At 38.7% G+C, this 9905-nt stretch overlaps 1 non-coding gene across 1 annotated transcript; it reads left to right on the top strand.

Annotated features, from left to right (window-relative positions):
- Nucleotides 1–5530: 5530 nt before the first annotated feature.
- LOC127742871 (small nucleolar RNA R71) lies at nucleotides 5531–5634 on the top strand. The gene has a single exon (XR_008004237.1). It is a non-coding gene; the product is annotated as a small nucleolar RNA R71 (small nucleolar RNA).
- The last annotated feature ends 4271 nt before the right edge of the window (nucleotides 5635–9905 follow it).

The raw sequence follows: 9905 nt of genomic DNA on the forward strand, positions 1-9905 counted from the left end.
GGCAAGCTGTATGATCTTCTTAGTAAAAATGGTCTGCCTACGGTTTCTATATGGCTAATCAACTGTCGACTTTCTCATCTCGGATGAAAAATACCAGGCACAGCTACCGCAGGGCTAATCATCTGTCGGTTCTCACTTGTGTCTAAATAGGATCCCTTGATCCTTTTGCACACTGTCACTGCGCCCAACAGTCGTGAGTTTGAAGCTTGTCACAGTCATCCCTTCCCAGATCCTACTCGGAATACCACAGACAAGGTTTAGACTTTCCAGATCTCAAGAATGTTGTCTATTGGTTCTAGCCTATACCACGAAGGTTCTAATCACAAATTCGGATGCTCTGTTGTTAGGAGAGGAGATGTGAATCTTTGGATCAGAGACCCAAGAAAATATACTCCGGCTATCGTCCAATGACTACGTTGAACATCATGTAAACCGCTTTGTGGTTGTCAGGCACGCGGATCTTGGTTAAGCGAGTAACAAAGATAGTGGGTGATTGTCACGGGTCACCCCCTTCATTCTGACTTAACTGGATTAAGTACGAGAGTATATCTTGGAGAAGAAGTAGGCGTGAATTGAAAGAAAAACAATAGTACTTGCATTAATTCATGAGTAACAGCAGAGCTCCTCGCCTTAATCTATGAGGTGTAGAAACTCCACCGTAGAAAATACATAAGAGAAGAAGGTATAGGCATGGCCGAATGGCCAGCCTCCCTAATAGCATGATAAACGATAAAAGGGTTCAAAGACTCCAAAAGGTCAAAGACCTCCAATACAATAGTAGAAAGTGCTATTTATACTAAACTAGTAAACAAGGTTTACAGAAAATGAGTAGCTAAGTGTAGATAGTGCATAAATCCACTTTCGGGGCCCACTTGGTGTGTGGTTGGGCTGAGCTTTGAAGCTTTCACATGCATAGGCCATCCTTGGAGTTAAACGCCAGCTTGGATGCCAGTTTGGGCGTTTAACTCTAGTTTTGGTGCCAGTTCTAGCGTTTTACGCTAGAAAAGGGTCCCTGGTGGGCATTTAGATGCCATTTTGGGCCATCAAATCTTGGGCAAAGTGTGGACTATTATACATTTCTGAAAAGCCCAAGATATCTACTTTCCAATGCATTTAATGGCGAGCAAAATGGGCTTCTGTAGCTCCGAAAAATCTACTTCGAGTGCAGGAGGGTCAGAATCCAACAACATCTGCAGTCCTTTCTCAACCTCTGAATTAGATTTTTGCTCAGGTCCCTCAATTTCTGCCAGAAAATAACTGAAATCATAGAAAAATACACAAACTCATAGTAAAGTCCAGAAATGTGATTTTTACATAAAAACTAATAAAAATATATTAAAAAGTAACTAAAACATACTAAAAACTACCTAAAACAATGCCAAAAAGCATATAAATTATCCGCTCATCACGACACCAAACTTAAATTGTTGCTTGTTCCCAAGCAACTAAAAAAATTAGGATAAAAAGAAGAGAATATACAATAAATTCCAAAACATCAATGAAGCTTAGTTTCAATTAGATGAGCAGAACTAGTAGCTTTTTGTTTCTGAACAGTTTTGGCATCTCACTTTGTCCTTTGAAGTTTAGAATGATTGGCATCCATAGGAACTCAGAATTCAGATAGTGTTATTGATTCTCCTAGTTCTGTATGTTGATTCTTGAACACAGCTACTTATGAGTATTGGCCGTGACCCTATGCATCTTTTTTCCGCTATTACCACCGGAGACATAGATGCCACAAACACATAAATAGGTGAACCTTTTCAGATTGTGACTCAGCTTTGCTTTGGATCACGACTTTAACCACTCAGTCTCAAGCTTTTCAATTGGACCTTCATGACACAAGCACATGGTTAGGAACAGCTTGATTTAGCCGCTTAGACCATGATTTTATTCCTTTGGGCCCTCCTATTCATTAATGCTCAAAGCCTTGGATCCTTTTTACCCTTGCCTTTTAGTTTAAAGGGTTACTGGCTTTTTGCTCTTGCCTTTTGGTTTAAAGAGCTATTGGCTTTTTCTGCTTGCTTTTTCTTTTTTTTCGCAATTTTTTTTGCAAGCTTTGTGTTTTTTGCTGCTTTTTCTTGCTTCAATAATCAATTTTATTATTTTTCAGATTATCAATAACATTTCTCTTTTTTCATCATTCTTTCAAGAGCCAACAATTTTAGCATTCATAAACTTCACTATAAAAAATATGCACTATTCAAGCATTCATTCAGAAAATAAAAAGTATTGTCACCACATCAAAATAATTAAACTAATTTCAAGATAGAATTCGAAATTCATGTACTTCTTGTTCTTTTGCAAATAGAAGCATTTTTCATTTAAGAAAGGTGAAGGATTCATGGAACATTCATAGCTTTAAGACATAGACTCTAAACACTAATGATCATGTAATAAAGATACAAACATAGACAAAACATAAAGCATAAAAACCGAAATCAGAAAATAAAATAAACAAAGGGATTAAAGAACGGGTCCACCTTAGTGACAGTGGCTAGTTCTTCCTCTTGAAGATCCTATGGAGTGCTTGAGTTCCTCAATATCTCTTCCTTGCCTTTGTTGTTCCTCCCTCATGGCTCTTTGGTCCTCTCTAATTTCATGGAGGATAATGGAGTGCTCTTAGTGCTCCATCCTTAGTTGCTCCATATTGGAACTCAAATCTCCTAAAGAGGTGTTGAGTTGCTCCCAATAGTTGTGTAGAGGAAAATGCATCCCTTGAGGTATCTCAGGGATTTCTTGAAGAGGGACTTTCTCATGCTCTTGTTGAGGTTGATGAGTGGGCTCTATTGTGTGCTCCATCCTCTTTCTAGCGATGGGCTTTTGAGATAAATCTATCCATCTCCCATGACTCGGAGGTGGAAGCAATTACCTTCCCTTTCCTCTTTCTAGAGGTTTTTCGGGTCTTAGGTGCCATTAATAGTTATGGAAAAACAAAAAGCACAGCCTTTTCCCACACCAAACTTAAAAGGTTTGCTCGTCCTCGAGCAAAAGAAGTAAGATAGGAGGAGAAGAAGAAGAAATGGAGGAGATGGAGTTGTAGGAGTGGTTCAGACAAGGGGGGTTGGGAGTGTTTGTGATGTATGAAAATGAAGGAGTAAGGAGGGGTATTTATAGGGTGAGGGGAGGAGGGAACCCGTGTGATAGGGGTTGGGTTTGGGAGGGAAATGTTTTAAATTTGAGTGGGTGGGGGTAGGTGAGTTGTATGATGGGAAATAGTGGATGGATGTGAGTGGTGAATAGATTATGGGGAAGAGGGTAGGATTTGATAGGTGAATGGTGTTTGGGGAAGAGTGTTATGGAAAGGTGTGAAGAGGAATGAAAGTGAGTTGGGGTAGGTAGGGATCATGTGGGGTCCACTGATCTTGAGGTGTCAAGGATTTCTCATCCCTGCACCTTTCTGGTGTTTAAACGCCCTCTGTGTGGCATTTATGGCATTAAACGCCAGGCTGATGCCCCTTTCTGGCGTTAAACATCAGTCTGGCTGCTAGTTCTGGCATTTAACGCCCAGAATGCTGCTAGACTGGGCGTTAAATGCCCATTTTGCTACCCTTACTAGCGTTTAAAGCCAGCCAGACACCAGACAACATTTTTCTGGTGTTAAACGCCAGTCTAGCTGCCATATCTGGCGTTTAACACCCAGAATGCTATCCTTACAGGTGTTTAAATGCCAGTAAGCTCGTCCTCCAGGGTGTGCTATTTTTTTTGCTGTTTTTGATTCCTGCTTTAATTCTGCAGCTGTTTTTATGACTCTATATGATTATCAACCTAAAGAAGACATATAATAACAATGGAAAATAAAATGAAAGAATAATTAATATAGATAAATAAAATTGGGTTGCCTCACAATAAGCGCTTCTTTAGTGTCAGTAGCTTGACAGGAAGCTCTTACAGAGCTTCACAGGTGCTTCGAGCATGATTGTGGCCTCCCAACACCAAACTTAGAAGTTGAACGTAGGGGCTCTGTCTGACTCTGTATTGAGAGAAGCTTTTCATGCTTCTTCTCCATGTTTACAGAAGAAGACCCTTGAGTCTTAAACACAAGGTAGTCCTCATTCAATTGAAGGACTAACTCTCCTCTGTCCACATCAATCACAGCCCTTGCTGTGGCTAGGAAGGGTCTTCCAAGGATGATGGATTCATCTTCATCTTTTCTAGTGTCTAGGATTATGAAGTCAGCAGGGATGTAAAGGACTTCAACCTTCACTAAGACATCCTCTACGAGTCCATAAGCCTATTTCATTGATTTGTCTACCATCCCTAGTGGGATTCTTGCAGCTTGTACCTCAAAGATCCTTAGTTTCTCCATTACTGAGAGTGGCATGAGGTTGATACTTGACCCCAGGTCACACAGAGCGTTTTCAAAGGTCATAGTGCCTATGGTGCAAGGTATTAAGAACTTTCCGGGATCCGGTTTCTTTTGAGGCAATGTCTGCTGAATCCATGTATTCAGTTCATTGATGAGCAATAGAGGTTCATCCTCCCAAGTCTCATTACCGAATAACTTGGCATTCAGCTTCATGATTGCTCCTAGATACTGAGAAACTTGTCTTCAACAGTGTCTTCGTCCTCTTCAGAGGAAGAATATTCATCAGAGCTTATGAATGACAATAGTAAGTTCAGTGGAATTTCTATGATCTCTGTATGAGCCTCATATTCCTCTGGTTCCTCAATAGGGAACTTATTATTGGTCAGTGGACGTCCCTTGAGGTCTTCCTCACTGGGAATCACTGCCTTTTCACTCTCTCCAGGTTCGGCCATTTTGGTTATAGTTATGCCCTTGCACTCTCTTTTGGGATTCTTTTCTGTATTTCTTGGGAGAGTACTACGAGGAGTTTCAGTAACTCTTTTACTCAGCTGACCCACTTGTGCCTCCAAATTTTTGATAAAGGAGCTTGTTTCATTCATGAAACTGAGAGTGGTTTTAGATAGATCAGAGACTATGTTTGCTAAGTCAGAGAGGCTCTGCTCAGAATTCTCTGTCTGTTGCTGAGGAGATGATGGAAAAGGTTTGCTATTGCCAAACTTATTTCTCCCACCATTATTGTTGTTGAAGCCTTGTTGAGGCTTCTGTTGATCCTTCCATGAGAAATTTGGATGTTTCCTCTATGAAGGATTATAGGTGTTTCCATAGGATTCTGCCATGTAATTCACCTCTTCCATTGTAGGATTCTCAGGGTCATAAGCTTCTCCTTCAGAGGAGGCTTCTTTAGCGATGCGGATGCAGCTTGCAATCCAGTCAGATTTTGAGAAATCATATTAACTTGTTGAGTCAATATTTTGTTCTGAGCCAATATGGCATTCAGAGCATCAATCTCAAGAAGTTCTTTCTTTTTAGTCATCCCATTATTCACAAGATTTCTTTCAGAAGTGTACATGAACTGGTTATTTGCATCCATCTCAATGAGTTCTCGGGCTTCTGCAGGGGGTTTTCAGATGAAGAGATCTACCAGCAGAATTGTCCAATGACATCTTGGACAATTCAGACAGACCATCATAGAATATACATATGATGCTCCATTCTAGAAGCATGCCAGAAGGACACCTTTTGGTTAATTGCTTGTATGTTTCCCAAGCTTCATAGAGGGATTCACCTTCCTTCTGTTTGAAGGTTTGGACTTCCACTCTAAGCTTGCTCATCTTTTGAGGTGGAAAGAATTTGGTCAAGAAAGCATTAACCAACTTGTCCCAAGAGTTCAGGCTTTCTATAGGTTGTGAGTCTAACAATATCCTAGCTTTGTCTCTTATAGCAAAAGGGAAAAGCATAAGTCTGTAGACCTCGGAATCAATCCCATTGGTCTTAATAGTATCACAGATCTGCAAGAATTCAGCTAAGAACTGATGAGGATCTTCTGATGGAAGTCCATGAAACTTGCAATTCTGCTGCATTAGAGAAACTAATTGAGGCTTAAGCTCAAAGTTGTTTGCTCCAATGGCAGGAATTGAGATGCTTCTTTCATAGAAGTTGGAAGTTGGTGCAGTATAGTCACCAAGCATCTTTCTTGCATCTTTAGCATTATTGTTGGGTTCGGCTGCCATGTCTGCTTCTTTTTTAAAATTCTCTGTAAGGTCCTCTCCGGAGTGTTGTGATTTAGCTTCTCTTAGCTTCTTCTTCAGAGTCCTTTTAGGTTCAAGATCAGCTTCAACAAGAATGTTTTTATCCCTATTCCTGCTCATATGAAAAAGAAGATAACAAAAGGTAGTAGTGGAATCCTCTATGTCACAGTATAGAAATTTCTTGATGTGTCAGAAGAAAAGAAGAATAGAGGAATGAGGTAAAGAGAGAATAAGAAGAATTCGAACACAGAGGGAGAGAGAGGGTTCGAATTATAAGTAGAAGATAAGTGTTAGCAAATAAATAGAAAGAGGTGAGAGATAGAGAGTATTCGAAAATTAAAACTAAAAAGATTTTAAAAAACGATTTTAGAACTAAAAAGATTTTTAATTAACTTATTGTTTTAGTTTTAATTAAAATTTTTTTTGAAAAAGTGGTTAGTGATTTTTGAAAATTGGAAGTGGAAAAGTGGTTAGGTGGTTTCGAAAAAGATAAGAAATAGTAATTAGTTGAAAAAATTTGAAAATAATTTTGAAAAGATAAGAAGTTAGAAAAAAGATTTTGAAATTAGAATTTAAAAAGATATGATTGAAAATGATTTGATTGAAAAAGATATGATTTTAAAAAGATATGATTGAAAAAGAGTTGATTTTTAAAATTGATGACTTGACTAACAAGAAACAAAAAGATATGATTCTAAGATTCAAAGATTGAACCTTTCTTAACAAGAAAGTAACAAACTTGCAATTTTTTTGAATTAAAACATCAATTGTTAGCAAGGATTTATGAAAATGTGGAAAGATAATATTTTAAAATTATGATTTAAAACATGAAAATTTGAAAAAGTTTTGAATTGGAAACAAAATTACCTCCCTTGTGTCATCCTGGCATTAAACGCCCAGAATGATATCCATTCTGGCATTTAACACCCATGTGGCTGCCTCTTTGGGCGTTTAACACCCAGCCAGATACCCTGGCTGGCGTTAAACGCCAGGAATCCTTCGTTACTGGGCGTTTTTCTAAACGCCCAGAATGCTGCCCATTTTGGCGTTTAACGCCTAGAATGCTGCCCATTCTAGCATTTAACGGCCATAATGGTACCTTTACTGGCGTTAAACGCCCAAAATAATAGCCATTCTGGCGTTTAATGCCCAAATTGCCTCTTTGCTGACGTTTTAACACCAATGAGCTCTTTTTCTCTGTGATTCTTCTGCCTTATGTTCTGAACCTTCATTTCTCTGTATTATTTACTTGAGAATATATTTTTTTGATTTTTAAATTTTTAATGATGAGAGAGAAAAATAACCAAATGAAATAAAACATAAAAATGCAAGATCAAAACAAGTAATGCATGCAAGGACACTTTGAATGTCAAGATGAACACCATGAACACTTTGAAGATCATGATGTACATCAAGGACATATTTTTGAAAAATATTTAAGAAAAGAAAGACATACTAGACACCAAACTTAGAAATTTTGAATGATCAAACACTATTATTTTGAAAATGCATATGAAAAACGACATAAAACACAAAACAGGAAGATCAAACACTATTATTTCGAAAACTTAGGAAAATTAAAAACATGCAATTGACACCAAACTTAGGATTTGACACTAGACTCAAACAAGAAACACAAAATATTTTTTTGGCTTTTATGATTTTATTAAATTTTTTTTGTATTTTTTGAAAATAAAAATAATAAAAAAAGCTTAAACATATAATTAAATTACCCAATCTAAGCAACAAGATGGACCGTCAGTTGTCCAAACTCGAAAAATCCCCGGCAACGGTGCCAAAAACTTGGTGCACAAAATTGTGATCACACTTTTCACAACTGCGCACAACTAACCAGCAAGTGCACTTGGTCGTCCAAGTAATATTTTACATGAGCAAGGGTCAATCCCACGGAGTTTGCCGGCTTGAAGAAAGCTATGGTCATCTTGTAAATCTCAATCAGGCGGATTCAAATGTTTATGAGATATTGATAATTGAAAGATAAACAAAACTGAAATTGACATAGAGATACTTATGTAATTCATTGATAGGAATTTCAGATAAGCGTTTTGAGATGCTTTGATGCTTCTGAACCTCTGCTTTCCTATTGTCTTCATCCAATCATGCGTCCTCCCTTCCATGGCAAGCTGTGTGATCCTCTCAGTGAAAATGGTCTGGCTACTGTTTCTGTACGACTAATCAACTGTCGGATTTCTCGTCTCGGATGAAAAATACCAGGCACAGCTACTGCAGGGCTAATCATCTGTCGGTTTTCACTTGTGTCGGAATAGGATCCTTTGATCCTTTTGCACACTGTCACTGCGCCCAACAGTCATGAGTTTGAAGCTCGTCACATTAATCCCTTCCCAGATCCTACTCGGAATACCACAAACAAGGTTTAGACTTTCTAGATCTCAGGAATGTTGTCTATTAGTTCTAGGCTATACCACGAAGGTTCTAACCACGAATTCGGATGCTCTGTTGTCAGGAGAGGCGATGCAAATCCGTGGATCAGAGACCCAAGAGAATATACTCCGACTGTCATCCAATGACTACATTGAACATCATGTAGATCACTTTGTGGTTGTCAGGCACACGGATCTTGGTTAAGCGAGTAACGAAGATAGTGGGTGATTGTCACAAGTCACCCCCTTCATTATGACTTAACTGAATTAAGTATGAGAGTATATCTTGGAGAAGAAGCAGGCGTGAATTGAAAGAAAAACAATAGTACTTGCATTAATTCATGAGGAACAGTAGAGCTCCTCACCTTAATCTATGAGATGTAGAAACTCCACCGTAGAAAATATATAAGAGAAGAAGGTATAGGCATGGCTAAATGGCCAGCCTCCCTAATGGCATTATAAATTAAAAAAGGGTTCAAAGACTCCAAAAGGTCAAAGACCTCCAATACAATAGTAGAAAGTGCTATTTATACTAAACTGGTAAACTATGTTTACAGAAAATGAGTAACTAAGTGCAGATAGTGCAGAAATCCACTTCCGGGGCTCACTTGGTGTGTGCTTGGGCTGAGCTTTGAAGCTTTCACGTGCATAGGCCATCCTTGGAGTTAAACCCCAGCTTGGATGCCAGTTTGGGCGTTTAACTCTAGTTCTGGTGCCAGTTCCTGCGTTTTACGCCAGAAAAGGGTCTCTGGTAGGCGTTTGGACGCCAGTTTGGTCCATCAAATCTCGGACAAAGTTTCGACTATTATACATTTCTGGAAAGCCCAAGATGTCTACTTTCCAATGCAATTGAGAGCGCACCAATTGGATTTTTGTAGCTCTAGAAAATCCACTTTGAGTGCAGGAGGGTCAGAATCCAACAGCATCTGCAGTCCTTTCTCAGCCTCTAAGTCAGATTTTTGCCCAGGTCCCTTAATTTCAAGTAGAAAATACCTGAAATCACAAAAAAACACACAAACTGATAGTAAATTCTTGGGATGTCATTTTTGCATAAAAACTAATAAAAATATATTAAAAAGTAACTAAAACATACTAAAAGCGTATAAATTATCCACTCATCAGAAAGATACAAGCAACTGATTAGGAGATGTCCTCCTAACATGCTCTTAGAGTGGTCCATCATAGGCATATTCTATGATGGTTTGTCTGAGATGTCTAAAATTTTATTGGACAGCTCTACAGGTGGATCTCTCCACTTGAAAGAAACACCTGCGGAAGCAAGAGAGCTCATTGAGATGGTTGCAAACAACCAATTCATGTACTCCTCTGAGAGGAATCTTGTAAACCATGGAACATCTCAGAAGAAAAGAGTTCATGAAGTTGAGACTCTGAATGCTATCTTGGCTCAGAATAAGATCTTGACTCAACAGGTCAACATGATCTCTC

This window comes from Arachis duranensis, chromosome 1 (assembly GCF_000817695.3).
Source record: "Arachis duranensis cultivar V14167 chromosome 1, aradu.V14167.gnm2.J7QH, whole genome shotgun sequence".
Lineage (NCBI taxonomy): Eukaryota > Viridiplantae > Streptophyta > Magnoliopsida > Fabales > Fabaceae > Arachis > Arachis duranensis.